Source organism: Arachis ipaensis, chromosome B6 (genome assembly GCF_059453495.1).
Source record: "Arachis ipaensis isolate K30076 ecotype BB chromosome B6, ASM5945349v1, whole genome shotgun sequence".
NCBI classification, from domain to species: domain Eukaryota; kingdom Viridiplantae; phylum Streptophyta; class Magnoliopsida; order Fabales; family Fabaceae; genus Arachis; species Arachis ipaensis.
This window is the reverse complement of record NC_142441.1, coordinates 28,674,698-28,692,567: the sequence shown is the minus strand read 5'-3', so window position 1 is coordinate 28,692,567 and position 17,870 is coordinate 28,674,698. Positions and strand designations below refer to the sequence as shown.

The 17,870-nt window shown below is 37.3% G+C and overlaps 1 non-coding gene across 1 annotated transcript; it reads left to right on the top strand.

The window, feature by feature from the left end:
* The first annotated feature begins 5,391 nt into the window (after positions 1-5,391).
* On the top strand, positions 5,392-5,499 carry LOC148554987 (small nucleolar RNA R71). Its single transcript, XR_015887218.1, has one exon. It is a non-coding gene; the product is annotated as a small nucleolar RNA R71 (small nucleolar RNA).
* The last annotated feature ends 12,371 nt before the right edge of the window (positions 5,500-17,870 follow it).

Genomic DNA, 17,870 nt, shown 5'->3' with positions numbered 1-17,870 from the left:
TGTCGGTATGAAGCAAGCTATGGTCATCTTGTAAATCTCAGTCAGGCGAATATCAAATGGTTATGGAGTTTTCGAATAATAATAATAAATAAACAGAAAATAAAGATAGAAATACTTATGTAATTCATTGGTGAGAATTTCAGATAAGCGTATAGAGATGCTTTCATTCCTCTGAATCTCTGCTTTCCCACTGTCTTCATCCAATCAGTCCTACTCCTTTCCATGGCAAGCTTTCTGTAAGGGCATCACCGTTGTCAATGGCTACATCCCATCCTCTCTGTGAAAATGATCCAAATGCTCTGTCACAGCATGGCTAATCATCTGGAGGTTCTCGATCATACTGGAATAGGATTTACTATCCTTTTGCGTCTGTCACTACGCCCAGCACTCGCGAGTTTGAAGTTCGTCACAGTCACTCAATCCCAGAATCCTACTCGAAATACCACAGACAAGGTTTAGACTTTCCAGATTCTCATGAATGCCGCCATTTATCTAGCTTATACCACGAAGATTCTGATTAAGAGATCCAAGAGATAATCATCCAATCTAAGGTGGAACGGAAGTGGTTGTCAGGCACGCGTTCGTGGGGGAATGATGATGATTGTCACATTCATCACATTCATGTTGAAGTGCGAAAGAATATCTTAGAAGCGGAATAAGTTGAGTTGAATAGAAAAACAGTAGTACTTTGCATTAATTCATGAGGAATAGCAGAGCTCCACACCTTAATCTATGGAGTGTAGAAACTCTACCATTAAAAATACATAAGTGAAAGGTTCAGGCATGGCCGAATGGCCAGCCCCCATGATCTAAGAACCAGACGTCCCAAGATGTCAAATACAATAGTAAAAAGTCCTATTTATAATAAACTAGTTACTAGGGTTTACAGAAATAAGTAATTGATGCATAAATCTACTTCCGGGACCCACTTGGTGCAGAGGTCCTTCTTGGAGTTGAACGCCAGTTTGTAACATATTTCTGGCATTCAACTCTGGCTTGTAACGTGTTTCTGGCGTTTAACTCCAGACAGCAGCGTAGAATTGGCGTTCAACGCCCTTTTACGTCGTCTAAACTCGACCAAAGTATGGACTATTATATATTTCTGGAAAGCCCTAGATGTCTACTTTTCAACGCAATTGGAAGCGCGCCATTTTGAGTTCTGTAGCTCCAGAAAATTCACTTTGAGTGCAGGGAGATCAGAATCCAACAGCATCAGTAGTCCTTCTTCAACCTCTGAATCTGATTTTTGCTCAAGTCCCTCAATTTCAGCCAGAAAATACCTGAAATCACAGAAAAACACACAAACTTATAGTAAAGTCCAGAAATGTGAATTTAACATAAAAACTAATGAAAACATCCCTAAAAGTAACTAGATTCTACTAAAAACATACTAAAAACAATGCCAAAAAGCGTATAAATTATCCGCTCATCACAACACCAAACTTAAATTGTTGCTTGTCCCCAAGCAACTGAAAATCAATTAGGATAAAAAGAAGAGAATATACTATAAATTCCAAACTATCAATGAAACATAGCTCCAATCAGATGAGCGGGACTTGTAGCTTTTTGCCTCTTGAATAGTTTTGGCATCTCACTTTATCCATTGAGGTTCAGAATGATTGGCATCTATAGGAACTCAGAGTTCAGATAGTGTTATTGATTCTCCTAGTTCAGTATGATGATTCTTGAACACAGCTACTTTATGAGTCTTGGCCGTGGTCCTAAGCACTTTGTTTTCCAGTATTACCACCGGATACATAAATGCCACAGACACATAATTGGGTGAACCTTTTCAGATTGTGACTCAGCTTTGCTAAAGTCCCCAATTAGAGGTGTCCAGGGTTCTTAAGCACACTCTTTTTTTGCTTTGGACCTTGACTTTAACCGCTCAGTCTCAAGTTTTCACTTGACACCTTCACGCCACAAGCACATGGTTAGGGACAACTTGGTTTAGCCGCTTAGGCCAGGATTTTATTCCTTTAGGCCCTCCTATCTACTGATTCTCAAAGCCTTGGGATCTTTTTTATTTACCCTTGCCTTTTGGTTTTAAGGGTTATTGGCTTTTTGCTCTTGCCTTTTGGTTTTAAGAGCTTTGACTTTTACTGCTTGCTTTTTCTTTTTCTTTCTATTTTTTTGCTATTTTTTTCTTTTTTTTTTTCTGCAAGCTTTGTTCTTTGCTGCTTTTTCTTGCTTCAAGAATCATTTTTATGATTTTTCAGATTATCAAGTAACATGTCCTTGTCATCATTCTTTCAAGAGCCAACATATTTAACATTCTTAAACAACAACTTCAAAATATATATGCACTGTTCAGGCATTCATTCAGAAAACAAGAAGCATTGTCACCACATCAATATAATTAAACTAAGTTCAAGGATAAATTCAAAACTCATGTACTTCTTGTTCTTTTGAATTAAAACATTTTTTCATTTAAGAGAGGTGATGGATTCATAGGACATTCATAACTTTAAGACATAGTTACTAATTACTAATGATCATGTAATAAGACACAAACATGGATAAGCACTTAGCATAAAGAAAATGAAAAACAGAGAATTTAAGAACAAGGAATGAATCCACCTTAGTGATGGTGGCGTTTCCTTCTTGAGGAACCAATGATGTCCTTGAGCTCTTCTATGTCTCTTCCTTGTCTTTGTTGCTCCTCCCTCATTTCTTTTTGATCTTCTCTAATTTCATGAAGAATGATGGAGTGCTCTTGATGTTCCACCCTTAATTGTCCCATGTTGGAACTTAATTCTCCTAGGGAGGTGATGATTTGCTCCCAATAGTTTTGTGGAGGAAAATGCATTTGAGGCATCTCCGGGATCTCTTGATTTGCGGCCACATGTTCTACCACTGAGCTATAGACCCTTGAGATGAATCTTTCCATCTCCCATGACTCGGAGGTGGAAGCATTTATCTTCCCTTCCCCTTTTCTAGAGGTTTCTCCGGTCTTAGGTGCCATCAATGGTAATGGAAAAACAAAAAGCTTATGCTTTTACCACACCAAACTTAGAATGTTGCTCACCCTCGAGCAAAAGAAGAAAGAATAGAAGAAGAAGAAGAAGATATGGAGAAGATGGAGGGATGTATGTATGGATGTGAGTGGTGAATGGAAAATAGAAGGGATGACCATGAATGAAAAGAGAGAGGGTGAGGTGGGTGGGGATCCTGTGAGATTCACAAATCCTGAGGTGTCAAAGATTTACATCCCTACACCCATTAGGCATGTAAAATGCCTTTGCATGCAATTCTGGCGTTTAAATGCCGAATTGATGCTTGTTCTGGGCGTTCAGCGCCCAGATGCAGCATATTTCTGGCGTTGAACGCCATCCAGATGCTTGTTTCTGGCGTTCAGTGCTAGCTCTTCTTCACTGTGCATTTCTGGCATCTGAACGCCAGGATGCTGCTTGTTTCTGGCATTCAATGCCAGAAACATGCTCTGTTCTGGTGTTGAACGCCAGCCAGATGCTCCTTACTGGTGTTTAAACGCCAGTAAGATCCTCCTCCAGGGTGTGATTTTTCTTCTGCTGTTTTTGATTCCGTTTTCAATTTTTTTATTTATTTTGTGACTCCACATGATCATGAACCTAATAAAACATGAAATAAAAATAAAAATAAATTAAAATTAGATAAATAAAAATTGGGTTGCCTCCCAACAAGCGCTTCTTTAATGTCAATAGCTTGACAGTGGGCTCTCATGGAGCCTCATAGATGTTCAGAGCATTGTTGAGACTCCCCAACACCAAACTTAGAGTTTGGATACGGGAGTTCAACACCAAACTTAGAGTTTGGTTGTGGCCTCCCAACACCAAACTTAGAGTTTAACTGTGGGGGCTCTGGTTGACTCTGTTTTGAGAGAAGCTTACTGTGCCTCTTTTCCATGTTTACAGAAGGATGTCCTTGAGTTTTAAACTCAAGGGAGTCCTCATTCAATTGAAGGACTAATTCGCCTCTGTCAACATCAATCACAGCTCTTGTTGTGGCTAGGAAGGGTCTTTCAAGGATGATGGATTCATCCTCATCCTTCCTAGTGTTTAGGATTATGAAATCAGCAGGGATGTAAAGGCCTTCAACCTTTACTAATATGTCCTTTACTTGTCCATAAGCCTGTTTTCTGGAATTGTCTACCATCTCTAATGAGATTTTAGCAGCTTGTACCTCAAAGATTCCCAGTTTCTCCATTATAGAGAGTGGCATGAGGTTTATTCCTGACCCCAGGTCACATAGAGCCTTCTCAAAGGTCATGGTGCCTATGGTACAAGGTATTAGGAATTTTCCAGGATCCTGTTTCTTCTGAGGCAATCTCAGTTGATCCAATGCATTTAGTTCATTGGTGAATAGGGGAGGTTCATCTCCCCAAGTCTCTTTACCAAATAAATTGGCATTCAGCTTCATGATTGCACCAAGGAACTTGGTAACTTGCTCCTTAGTAACATCCTCCTTCTCTTCAGAAGAGGAATACTCATCAGAGCCCATGAATGGCATAAGGAGGTTTAATGGAATCTCTATGGTCTCTAGTTGAGCCTCAGATTTCTTTGGTTCCTCAGAGAGAAGCTCCTTATTGATCACTAGACGTCCCAGGAGGTCTTCCTCCTTGGGATTTACGTCCTCCTCTTCCTCTCTAGGTTCAGTCGTGTTGACTATGTCAATGGCCTTGCACTCTCCTTTTGGATTTTCTTCTGTATTGCTTGGGAGAGTACTAGGAGGGATTTTAGTGATCCTTTTACTCAACTGGCCCACTTGTGCCTCCAGATTTCTAATTGAGGACCTTGTTTCATTCATGAAACTTACAGTGGCCTTAGATAGATCAGAGACTAAGTTTGCTAAATTAGATGTATTTTGTTCAGAGTTCTCTGTCTGTTGCTGAGTGGATGATGGAAAAGGTTTACTATTGTTAAACCTATTTCTTCCACCATTATTAAAGCCTTGTTGAGGCTTTTGATCCTTCCATGAGAGATTTGGGTGATTTCTCCATGAGGGATTATAAGTGTTTCCATATGGTTCACCCATATAATTTACCTCTGCTATTGCAGGGTTCTCAGGATCATAAGCTTCTTCTTCAGAAGATGCCTCTTGAGTACTGTTGGATGCAGCTTGCATTCCATTCAGACTTTGAGAAATCATATTGACTTGTTGAGTTAATATTTTGTTCTGAGCCAATATGGCATTCAGAGTATCAATTTCAAGAACTCCCTTCTTCTGAGGCGTCCCATTACTCACAAGATTCCTCTCAGAAGTGTACATGAGATTAGTAACCATGTCAATGAGTTCTTGTGCTTCTGTAGGCGTTTTCTTTAGGTGAATGGATCCACCTGCAGAAGTATCCAATGACATCTTTGATAGCTCAGATAAACCATCATAGAATATATCCAAGATGGTCCGTTCTGAAAGCATGTCAGAAGGACACTTTTTGGTCAGTTGCTTGTATCTCTCCCAAGCTTCATAGAGGGATTCACCTTCTTTCTGTCTGAAGGTTTGAACATCCACTCTAAGCTTACTAAGCTTTTGAGGAGGAAAGAACTTGGCTAAGAAAGCCATGACCAGCTTATCCCAAGAGTTCAGGCTATCTTTGGGTTGAGAATCCAACCATATTCTAGCTCTGTCTCTCACGGCAAAAGGGAAAAGCATGAGCCTGTAGACTTCAGGATCTACTCCATTGGTCTTAATAGTATCACAGATCTGCAAGAATTCAGTTAAGAACTGAAAGGGATCTTCAGATGGAAGTCCATAAAACTTACAGTTTTGTTGCATCAGAGAAACTAGTTGAGGTTTAAGCTCAAAATTGTTTGCTCCAATGGTAGGGATGGAGATGCTTCTTCCATGTAAATTGGAATTAGGTGCAGTAAAGTCACCAAGCATCCTCCTTGCATTATTATTATTTTCGGCTGCCATCTCCTCTTCCTGTTCGAAAATTTCTGAAAGGTGCTTGCTGGATTGTTGTAATTTAGCTTCTCTTAGTTTCCTCTTCAGAGTCCTTTCAGGTTCAGGGTCTGCTTCAACAAGAATATTCTTGTCCTTGCTCCTGCTCATATGAAAAAGAGAGAACAAAAAAATAATAATAATAATAGGGATCCTTTTTGCCCAGGTATAGAGGTCCCTGTGTGAGTAGAAGAAAAGAAGAAGAGAAAATCTGAACTCAGAGAGAGAGGGGGTTCGGATTTTTGGTGAGTGAGGAAGAGGATTTTCGAAAATAATTTTTGAAAAAGAGTTAGTGATTTTCGAAAATAGTTTTTGAAAAAGGTTAGTAATTTTCGAGAATTAAAATAAAAAATTAAAATAATTAGTTAATTAAAAAGAAATTTTGAAAAAGAGGGAAGATATTTTCGAAAATTAGAGAGAGAGAGAGAGTTAGTTAGGTAGTTTTGAAAAAGATAAGAAACAAACAAAAAGTTAGTTAGTTAGTTGAAACAAATTTTGAAAATCAATTTTTGAAAAGATAAGAAGATAAGAAGTTTAGAAAAGATATTTTAAAATCAAATTTTTGAAAAAGATATGATTTTAAAAAAGATAAGATAAAAAGATATTTTTGAAAAGATATGATTGAAATTAGTTTTGAAAAAGATTTGAATTTTAAAATCACAAATAATGACTTGACTCACAAGAAATCACAAGATATGATTCTAGAACTTAAAGTTTGAATCTTTCTTAACAAGTAAGTAACAAACTTGAAATTTTTGAATCAAAACATTAATTGATGATATTTTCGAAAATTATGTGATAAAGATAAGAAAAAGATTTTTGAAAAATATTTTTAAAATTTTCGAAAATAACTAAGAAAAATGAAAAAGATTTTATTTTTGAAAAAGATTTTGAAAAAGATAAGAATTTTAAATTGAAAATTTGATTTGACTCATAAAAACAACTAGATTTTAAAAATTTTTGAAAAAGTCAAATCTAATTTTCGAAATTTTAAGAGAGAAAAAGGGGAAGATATTTTTTTGATTTTTGAATTTTTAATGATGAGAGAGAAAAACATGAAAATGATGCAATGCATGAAAATTTTGGATCAAAACAATGAATGCATGCAAGAATGCTATGAATGTCAAGATGAACACCAAGAACACTATGAAGATCATGATGAACATCAAGAACATATTTTTGAAAAATTTTTAATGCAAAGAAAACATGCAAGACACTAAACTTAGAAATCTTTAATGCTTAGGCACTAAGAATTCAAGAATGCATATGAAAAACACCATACAACACAAAACGAGAAAACATCAAGATCAAACAAGAAGACTTACCAAGAACAACTTGAAGATCATGAAGAACACTATGAATGCATGAATTTTTCGAAAATTTTATGCAAACTTTAAAACATGCAATTGACACCAAACTTAAAAACTGACTCAAGACTCAAACAAGAAACATGAAATATTTTTTATTTTTATGATTTTATAATTATTTTTTTTGGATTTTTGTATATTATTTTCGAAAAACATATAGAAAAAAGAAAATAAGGATTTCAAAAGTTTTAATATGAATTCCAAGAATCTTGCTTTTTAGTCTAAAGCTCCAATCTGAGGGTTAGGCATGGCTTAATAGCCAGCCAAGCTTTAGTATGTAACTCAGACATGCCACAGCTGACATTCCAATTAACTTGCCTCTATGCTGATGGTTGGAAGCCCCTATCCAAAAGAATTAGACATGGCTTTACAGCCAGCCAGGCTCCAACATTTTTCATGAAACTCTAGAATTCATTCTTAAAAATTTAGAATAATTTTCGAAAACAGATGAGGAATTTTTTTGAAAGATTTTTTTGAAAACTTTTTGAAAACAAAATAAGAAGAAAATTACCTAATCTGAGCAACATAATGAACCGTCAGTTGTCCAAACTCGAACAATCCCCGGCAACGGCGCCAAAAACTTGGTGCACGAAATTGTGATCTCAGGCAACGGCGCCAAAAACTCTGAATGCACGTCTTAATAAATTGTTTTTCATTCACAACTTCGATACAACTAACCAGCAAGTGCACTGGATCGTCCAAGTAATAAACCTTACGTGAGTAAGGTCGATCCCACGGAGATTGTCGGTATGAAGCAAGCTATGGTCATCTTGTAAATCTCAGTCAGGCGGATATCAAATGGTTATGGAGTTTTCGAATAATAATAATAAATAAACAGAAAATAAAGATAGAAATACTTATGTAATTCATTGGTGAGAATTTCAGATAAGCGTATAGAGATGCTTTCGTTCCTCTGAATCTCTGCTTTCCCACTGTCTTCATCCAATTAGTCCTACTCCTTTCCATGGCAAGCTTTCTGTAAGGGCATCACCGTTGTCAATGGCTACATCCCATCCTCTCTGTGAAAATGATCCAAATGCTCTGTCACGGCATGGCTAATCATCTGGAGGTTCTCGATCATACTGGAATAGGATTTACTATCCTTTTGTGTCTGTCACTACGCCCAGCACTCGCGAGTTTGAAGTTCGTCACAGTCATTCAATCCCAGAATCCTACTTGGAATACCACAGACAAGGTTTAGACTTTCCGGATTCTCATGAATGCCGCCATCTATCTAGCTTATACCACGAAGATTCTGATTAAGAGATCCAAGAGATAATAATCCAATCTAAGGTGGAACGGAAGTGGTTGTCAGACACGCGTTCATGGGGGAATGATAATGATTGTCACATTCATCACATTCATGTTGAAGTGCGAATGAATATCTTAGAAGCGGAATAAGTTGAGTTGAATAGAAAAATAGTAGTACTTTGCATTAATTCATGAGGAACAGCAGAGCTCCACACCTTAATCTATGGAGTGTAGAAACTCTACCGTTAAAAATACATAAGTGAAAGGTTCAGGCATGGCCGAATGGCCAGCCCCCATGATCTAAGAACCCGACGTCCCAAGATGTCAAATACAATAGTAAAAAGTCCTATTTATAATAAACTAGTTACTAGGGTTTACAGAAATAAGTAATTGATGCATAAATCCACTTCTGGGTCCCACTTGGTATGTGCTTGGGCTGAGCTTGAATGTTACACGTGCAGAGGTCCTTCTTGGAGTTGAACGCCAGTTTGTAACGTATTTCTGGTGTTCAACTCTGGCTTGTAACGTGTTTTTGGCGTTTAACTCCAGACAGCAGCGTAGAATTGGCGTTCAACGCCCTTTTACATCGTCTAAACTCGGCCAAAGTATGGAGTATTATATATTTCTGGAAAGCCCTGGATGTCTACTTTCCAACACAATTGGAAGCGCGCCATTTTGAGTTCTGTAGCTCCAGAAAATCCACTTTGATTGCAGGGAGGTCAGAATCCAACAGCATCAGCAGTCCTTCTTCAACCTCTGAATCTGATTTTTGCTCAAGTCCCTCAATTTCAGCCAGAAAATACCTGAAATCACAGAAAAATACACAAACTCATAGTAAAGTCCAGAAATGTGAATTTAACATAAAAACTAATGAAAACATCCCTAAAAGTAACTAGATTCTACTAAAAATATACTAAAAATAATGCCAAAAAGCGTATAAATTATCCGCTCATCATTAGGCTATCCCAGCACCATTTTTTGCCTGTGCGACAGGGCTGGGGTGGTGTTCGAAGATGAAAACCCCGAATGAATAAAAGTTGGTATCCCAATTACTGTCCGGCGTATGCATGCTGTTGCATCTCCCCTACCTCAACGAAGGATAAGAAAGAGAGTAGCCCATCAAGCTATAGAAGGGCAAAACCCATAGGAGCAAGCCGCAGCCACCTTGAACATGCACCAATTACAAGAAGCCATTGATGGCTTATCTAGGCAATATTGGGAGAATCAAGAGGCACAGAAGGAGCTCCAACTACAAATGATGGATCGCCAAGAAGAATCATTCTCTAGATGGACGAATCAACAGGGGGAGTGGCAAAAGCAGATGATGGAACAACAATTGGAACAAGGGAAACAATGGGGTGAATCCTTCCACAGGTTAGAACAAAGGCAGGATCAACAACAAGAGGCCATCCAAAAGCTAATCAACATCCAAGCACATCAAGGTGCACACATACATGAAATGCATCAGAAACAATTAGAACAGGCAGAACTCTTTGACGAATACAGGGCATTTTCAAAAGGAGTTTACATGAACCAGACTGGACATCATGTGAACACTCAGGCCAGACTCGGCTACTTAGTCGGACAACTGCCTATACTGCATCCGGGAATCACAAGCTATGAAAAAGTGAAGGATGAATTAGTGCAACAAGAAAGAGAGAGGGTAGAAAAGAGTCATGAATCAGTAAGGAAGGCACTTGAGGATTGGAAAAAAGCTAGACTGGCACGAATGCAAGGAAACACAAGTGGACACAAAGGGGACAAACAAGAGGGAGAGCATGAGCAACCCCATGAGTAAAAGGTGGTGGAGTTCCCTTATTGTCCCATCTTTTTCAAGTTTTAAATAAGAAAAATCATGTATGAAATAGAACATGCTTCCATGGTAGTTTAGGATTTTCAATTCTGTCTTTAGTATTTTCCTTGCTTTTGTCATATGTGTGCTGGTTCAAGTTACCTATTTTTATCTGCATCTTGCTTATTGCATGTTTGTCCTTTTAAGCCAAATAAAAAGAGATGTTATGAAAGACCAGAGTGATGTTCAAGTTGTGGAGTAGATCCTTAAATTTGTGGTGTAGTAATCACTTAGCTAAGTTGGTTCACCAACAAGGTAGGAAGGCAACTATCTGTCCTGAATCATATGCTTGAAACACACCCCATGAGACTAGCTAAATAACAAGATCCTAATAAGAAAAAGGAAAAGAACAATAAGAGTTGAAAAAGAAAGAAAAGTAATAAGAAATAAGGCTAGGCACCAAGGGCTTGAATCTTGAGGAATATGTCTGTGGTGCTCTTGTACCAAGGATCTGCTTGGATGAATAAGTTCTTAGGAGTGCTTCATCACTTGGTAACTTGGGTTAACTAACCCGGGATTATCAACTGAAAATCCACTATCAAGAGCAACCTTGCTACAGAACATTTAGTAACCCAAAGAGGTGCTGGACACCAAGGCCTCAAGGAAAGAAAATAACAAACCATGTGCCTGTGGTGTGCATGTATGGGGGAGAGAGACTTGAGGGAGTAAGTCCTTAGGGGTGTTTCAACACCTAGCACCTTGAACCAACTAGTTTGGGAGTGTTGGCTAAAAGCTTATCTTAAAGAGTCGTCCCCTCACAGAACACTTAGCTTAAGGATGCAATAAACCGTGGAAAGACAAGGGGATCAATAAATAAAAGTCTCAAAGGGTGCAATCGAGTGAGTATTCCAGGGCATGATAAAGGTCTGAAAGCCAGTAAAAGAATGAACCTAAGTTGCTATGCATGAAACCCCATAAAACCAAGGATATGACTTCCACAATAATGATTCATTCCTCTTGACAATTCATTCATCATTCTCATGTTTCAGTACTTGCTTAGGGACAAGCAAGCTTTAAGTTTGGTGTTGTGATGTCAGGGATTTTGGCCAGTTTCACTGACCTTTTCTTTATTGTTTTAGGGTAATTTCATGCATTTTCTTAGGAATTCAGCAAGTTCTGGGTAGATAATCACTTACATCTTGATTCAAGCAAACATCATGAATTTGTACATCATTTTATGAGAATTATGCAGGAATTGAATGATAAAATAGATGATGCATGATATCATAACTTGGATTAGAGCTTTGATGCATTGTATTTGCTTGATTTCAGGACAAAGGAAGCAAGGAAGAACCACGTTAGCAGCCACGTTAATCTAATTAACGTGACCACTAACATGGAATGGGCATACACTTGCAACGTTAGTGAGAAAAGTGATCCCCAATAACGCCTTCGAAACCATCGTGGCCCACGTTAATTGCCACATTAACTACATTAACGTGGTAGTTAACGTGGAGAAAAAGGAAGCTCCAGCGTTAGTGGTAAAAGTGAATACCACAAACGCTCCCAATTGGCAATTTGCTACGTTAAGAGTCACATTAACTCAGTTAATGTGAACTCTAACGTGGAGAGGAAAGACAATGCCAACGTTAGTAACACTCACCTTTGTCACTAACGTTGGACTAAGCCCAATTGGCTACGTTAAGAGTCACGTTAACTACATTACCGTAAACTCTAACGTGGGAAGAGCAAGGAATCGCCAACGTTAGTGACACTCACCTTTGTCACTAACGTTGGAACAAGCCACTATGAGCCATGTTAGTTGCCACGTTAATTACATTAACGTGGAAGCTAACGTGGAGGAAAGAATTGATGAGCCAACGTTAGTGACACTCATCTTTGTCACTAACGTTGGAGAAGGCAATCACCACCACGTTAGTGGCCACATTAAGATAATTAACATGGGGCACTAACGTGAGAAGGGGTGTTTGGAGCGTTAGTGACAAAGGTAAGTGTCACTAACGCTCTCGAAGTTGAGGCATACCCACGTTAAGAGTCACGTTAGCTACACTAACGTGGACTCTAACGTAGGAAAGAAGGGGCTAAGGGCAACGTTATTGGCAAAGGTAAACGCCAATAACGCTCGCGATGGATCAAGAGGCAACGTTAGTGGTCACGTTAGTGCCACTAACGTTGAAGTTAACGTAACTCATCTTGGGCTAGGAATGTTAGTGCAAAAGGTGATTGTCACTAACGTTCTCGAACCCACATTTTCACTTAACGTTAACGCCACTAACGTCCTAGCCAAAGTCCATGCCTACTTCACACTTTCTCTGCAAGTAAAGCTGAGCCCACTGAAGATTCAAAACTGCTTCAACTCAAGATCCAAAGGCCCATATCCAAGACTTGAAGAGCCAACTAGAAGATCAGAAGAGTAGTATATATAGGAGTAGTTTTGAACTAGAGAGGAGTTTTTGGGGATTGAGAGGAATACTCTCTGTAGAATTTTACTTTCTCTGCAACTTCTAGTTTTACTTCAGAATGTACTCTCCATCTTTGCTTTCCATTCCCAGAGCCATGAACAACTAAACCCCTTTCATTGGGTTAGGGAGCTCTGTTGTAATTTGATGGATCAATAATAGTTTTCATTATTCTTCTTCTTTCTTTTCTCTTGATTTTACTTGAAAGCTTTCAATCTTCATCCAATTGGATAGTTGTCTTGGAAAAGAAACTATTCATACTTGGATCTCTTCTGAACCTTGGAAGAGGAATGAAGAGATCATGCTAGAAATGCTTTCTCATGTTGGACCAAATTGGGGTTTGGGCAGATATGGTAACATATAATTCTCCCAATACTTTGATTTGGAAATACATGTGGTATAAACAGTGACCACACTTCATCTCTTCTCATGAGCAATTAGACCAAGGAATTAGCTATTGATCAAGATTTGAGAGATTGAGTTACCAAGGAATTAGAATTCAATCACTTAAGATTGCCAAGGATATCAATGAATGCATTAATTGAGGAAGAGATGAAAATGAACTTGATCCGGAGAATACAACATCTCCTAAGCCCAATGAATTCCTCATCTCTGATCTTACCCATTCTCTTTAGTTTCTGCCATTTACTTTCATGCTAAACTCCCTTTCCCCATTTAAGATTCTGTAATTTACTTTCCGTCATTTATTTTTAGCTCTTTATTTCCAGCATTTACATTTTCTGCTATTTACTTTTCCGCCATTTAATTTCCTGCAACTCTCAAACCAAATTCTGCTTAGCTCAACTAGAACATTCCTCCAATTAAAGTTGCTTGACCAATCAATCCCTGTGGGATTCGACCTCATTCTTTTGTGAGTTATTACTTGACGACAATTCGGTATACTTGCCGAGGGAGATTTGTTAAGAGACAAGTTTCCGTGCATCACTTATTCAATATTACTAATGCCTCACTATATTTGAAACTAAGTTTAGGGTCTTAAAGATTAAAAATAGAGATTTAGAAGTTTGAAATCATGTTTAAATGACAAAAATAAAATGTGTTCAAAAATAGGATCCCGCATACGCGGGAACGTCTGGACAGAACTTAACGCCCACATCGCGTCTGTGTGTGTCGCGTACGCATGCCCCTCAGTAATGGTAAAAAGCTGCTAAGTGCTGAAAAGTACATTTACACACCAAACTTTCGACGAGCACAACTTTTTCGTTAAAATCATTTTTGGTGTGTTCTTTGAACAGCGTAAACTTCACGGAGCAATTTTCATTCAAAATAAGTTTCGAGAAGTTTGGGAGTCCAGAAGCCGAGTTATGGCCCGCCGAAGTTTTGTCAAAAATCAATTTTTCTCAAAATTCACCAACCTTTATTTTTACCAAGTTTTCAACTCAATACCAATGCATTATTCCTTAAAACAACACTCACCATATCTAGAACAGGTATACTACCATTCCATTGCCTTCCCATCGCATGAATTACTCATTTTTATCAATTTCCTACTCCATACAACCCAAGATCAAACAAGATTACTCATCATTATGCATTATCATCATCAAACTCCAAACTCATCAAATAACAAAATCATCATTCATCAATCTATTCTCAATATAATTCCACATTACATCAAGATTACTAAGTATTAACATATTCACACATTTCCCACCTATCCTATGGTCATCTAACCTATGTTTTCACGAAACATTATATATTATCTTCGAGAAACCGAAACCATACCTTGGCTGATTCCTCCCTAAGCCCGGAACACCACAAACACCACCATCCCACCGACGTCCCAAATGCCAAAATACACACCGACAACAACTCAGCCTTCAAGGTCCAAAATCAAGCTTTCAATACCACCAATTTGGTTCCAAATCACATATTTACAATCTAATTCCATACCAACATTACTAAAATCAATATAGGATTTACTAATTTAACAATTTTACAAGGGTTATAGGTTTCTCACTTTACCAACAAGAGTTTGGGACAGGACCCGACAAGCCCATAAAGCTAGTTCGAACCTAAATACCGAAATTCAACACAATCTCAACACAATGGCTTCAAGATTTTGAAAAAGAAGGGGTGAGCAGGTGGAAAAGAAATTGAGGCTTACCTTCCAAATTGTTTGGTGAGTTTTGTAGAGCTCGACGCGGTGATCGTGTGGCCATAAATGGTGCAGCGATCGGAACTCCAGATTGAAAGTCATAATGAGAGGAAATTGAATCAAGGGTTTGCTTATGCTTGCTTCTCCCCCTTTTGATGTTTCAGCGTGTTTCTTTATTTTGAGGAAGGAGAAGAGCTGATGCTCTTAATATATGGTGAGTTAGGTTGGGCTTTGGGCCCATTATGGGCCCGACTTGATCGGTTTGGCCCGTTCACCCCACTTTTAGGTCAAAACCTTTGAAATTAGTGTTAAAATTCATATTTTATTATTTCTACTTTATTAAACTATAAGATTTAATTTTTTAATTTCTTTAGATAATAATTAATTTATTGGTTAATTAGATACTAATTATCTAGGGTTTACAATCATCAAAGTCTGCAACATCATCATATTCATTTTGATTAGCCCCAGCACTAGAGCTGATGGACAATTCGACAATGCGGTCCTCTCCAAATGGAGACTTAAGACTAATACACTAAAAGATTCAAGTTGATTTGTGGCGGTTTTTATTTCTGGGTTGTGGGGGGTTTGAAACCCTCACCAAAAGGTTACTCGGAGTTTCCTAAATCTCCAAAATTTGATGTGCCACGAGCTTATTCGTGGCAGTTTTGCAGAACCCATAGGACATAATTTAGTGGTGGTTCTTTGTCTACTTTGTGGGAGTTTTGAGTTGAATTTTTTGACGGTTTTTGAAATTTTTGTGGCGGTTTAAAACCCCCACAAAAACTGAATTTTAAAAAAAAATTGCATCAAACTGAACGGTTGCAAATAATTTAAAATTGAAACTAAATATATTTGAAAGCTATAAACTACTATTACGGATTGAAAATATTACATCAATCAAACTAAATATTATTTAACTTTAAAAAATAGTAATTATTATGGAATTAACAGAAATTTAAACAAATTACATCAATCAAATTGGTACGAAATGAATAACTTAGATCAATCAAATTTACATATCTTATATGATCTAATAGTATATAAAATAATATCAGATAGTAACCCACCACAGCAACAAGAAATGCGCCCTTAAAATTGCCATAGGCTTCACAACAAGCTCTATTTTCAGGAAAGGAAACCATCTGCTCAGGTAAGAAACAAATAATATCAATGAGCAAAAAATAAGCATTAACTTCAAGTAAAACCTATACAAAATACAAATATGGTAAAAAAAAAAGCATGCTTTTGTAAAAGATAGAATCCTCATTCTTCTGAGAGACCTTCACATGAGTTGTTCTACGCCATCCTAAAGATCCCTTCTCCTATAATAACTCTTCAGCATACAAATGTAAAACAAATTATTGTGACTTGTTTCAAACAAATTGATTTCATAAGGAAATCTGCTATATAGCTTTAATTGCTAGAATTACATGCCATGACTAGTGACCTTTGCATGAATAAGGGAGCTTATCTCTACATTTCATCATTGACATAATGTCATTCTCAAAGGAACATGAGCAATGAGTTTTATGTAGTTAGCACTGTGCGAAATATTAGCAAGGCCTCACCTGTTCCACTTTCCACTAGCACCAGCAGAATATCCCAGGATATTGCCAACTGCCATTCCTGAACAAAATATAACATTTACTACATTGCGTTGATCAGAACCTAATAATAGAAAAATTATTGCATCATGATGTTTCGTTGATATCAAGAAAGTATTTAATACAAGATGAAAATCAAGAATTCACATTGTGATTGTTGAGAACGTGAACAAAGAAAGCATGTAAAATAAGCAAGTTCTACCTGAAAGATCAAGCAAAAGTGCCCAAGCTGGCCTTACAAATTAAAATTTGAAAACATAAAAGAAAACTTACTTTCTTTCATCAATATAAAGATAGCAGAAAGAAGCACATTCTAATTCTTTGACCTTACCTACACAGTATTGTTGGCAAGATCCAGCATCTAGAACCCAAGAATAAATACAAGAGCACCTCTTGTTTGGTGCCTTTAAATGTGCTAGAATTTCAAAACTATAAAATTCATTAGTATTTAAGTAGGTTCATAGACGTGAAATTTTAAAAGCAGAAGTGTGGTAAAACTAAAGAGTAAACAAGAATGAACATATGGCAAGAAAAACCTGCAATGCTCACTTGTATCCCCAAATAAATATCCAATGTCTGCAGAAAACCCATATTTTTTTACCCTTAATAATAGAAATCTGTAGCAAGTACTAGAAAAGCAAAACCAACTATTTTCTTAAGCCACCTTCTTCTAAAGGTACACAGTAGAGCTAACAGCATATTAGGAATAATTTAGATAGCATTTGTTACATTACGTTGATCAGGACCTAATAAGAAAAATTATTCTTCACAATGATTGCTAGTAAGGAAGATACCACTTCAAGGAAAATTGAACAATACAGGTTATGACATCAATTATAGAAAAAGGTAGATTTTAAAAAAAAGTACCAGAAAATGAGAGTGAAAATGTATTTACACGGGTGGTGAACAAATCATCATTCTCTTCTTTACAGGGGTGAAAATGTGTTTAATGGGATGAAAAACTTAAATTGCATGATAGAGAATTTCAAGATGGATACCTAGAGTTGTAAATCCAGGATCTATCCCTGCTCTGGTAAAAAATATTTTCACAACTTCATCTTTATTCATATATAATTGTAGCCACCTTTCTATCAAATTCTACATCTGTAAACAAATTTTGTTTTAAGATTTTAGATATATTTTTTTTAAATTAGCTTCCTGATAAACTAGTAGGATTTGCTTACAAGCTCAATGTCTTGGTGTGAAACTTTCTTGCTACCATTAATTGTAGCAGATGCTGATCCTGAATCTGCAATGAGAGCATCAGTTGTGTGATTGTTTGGTTATCATTCACTTTGGAAGTCGTGAGAAGCTTGAGTTGAGGATTGCAAT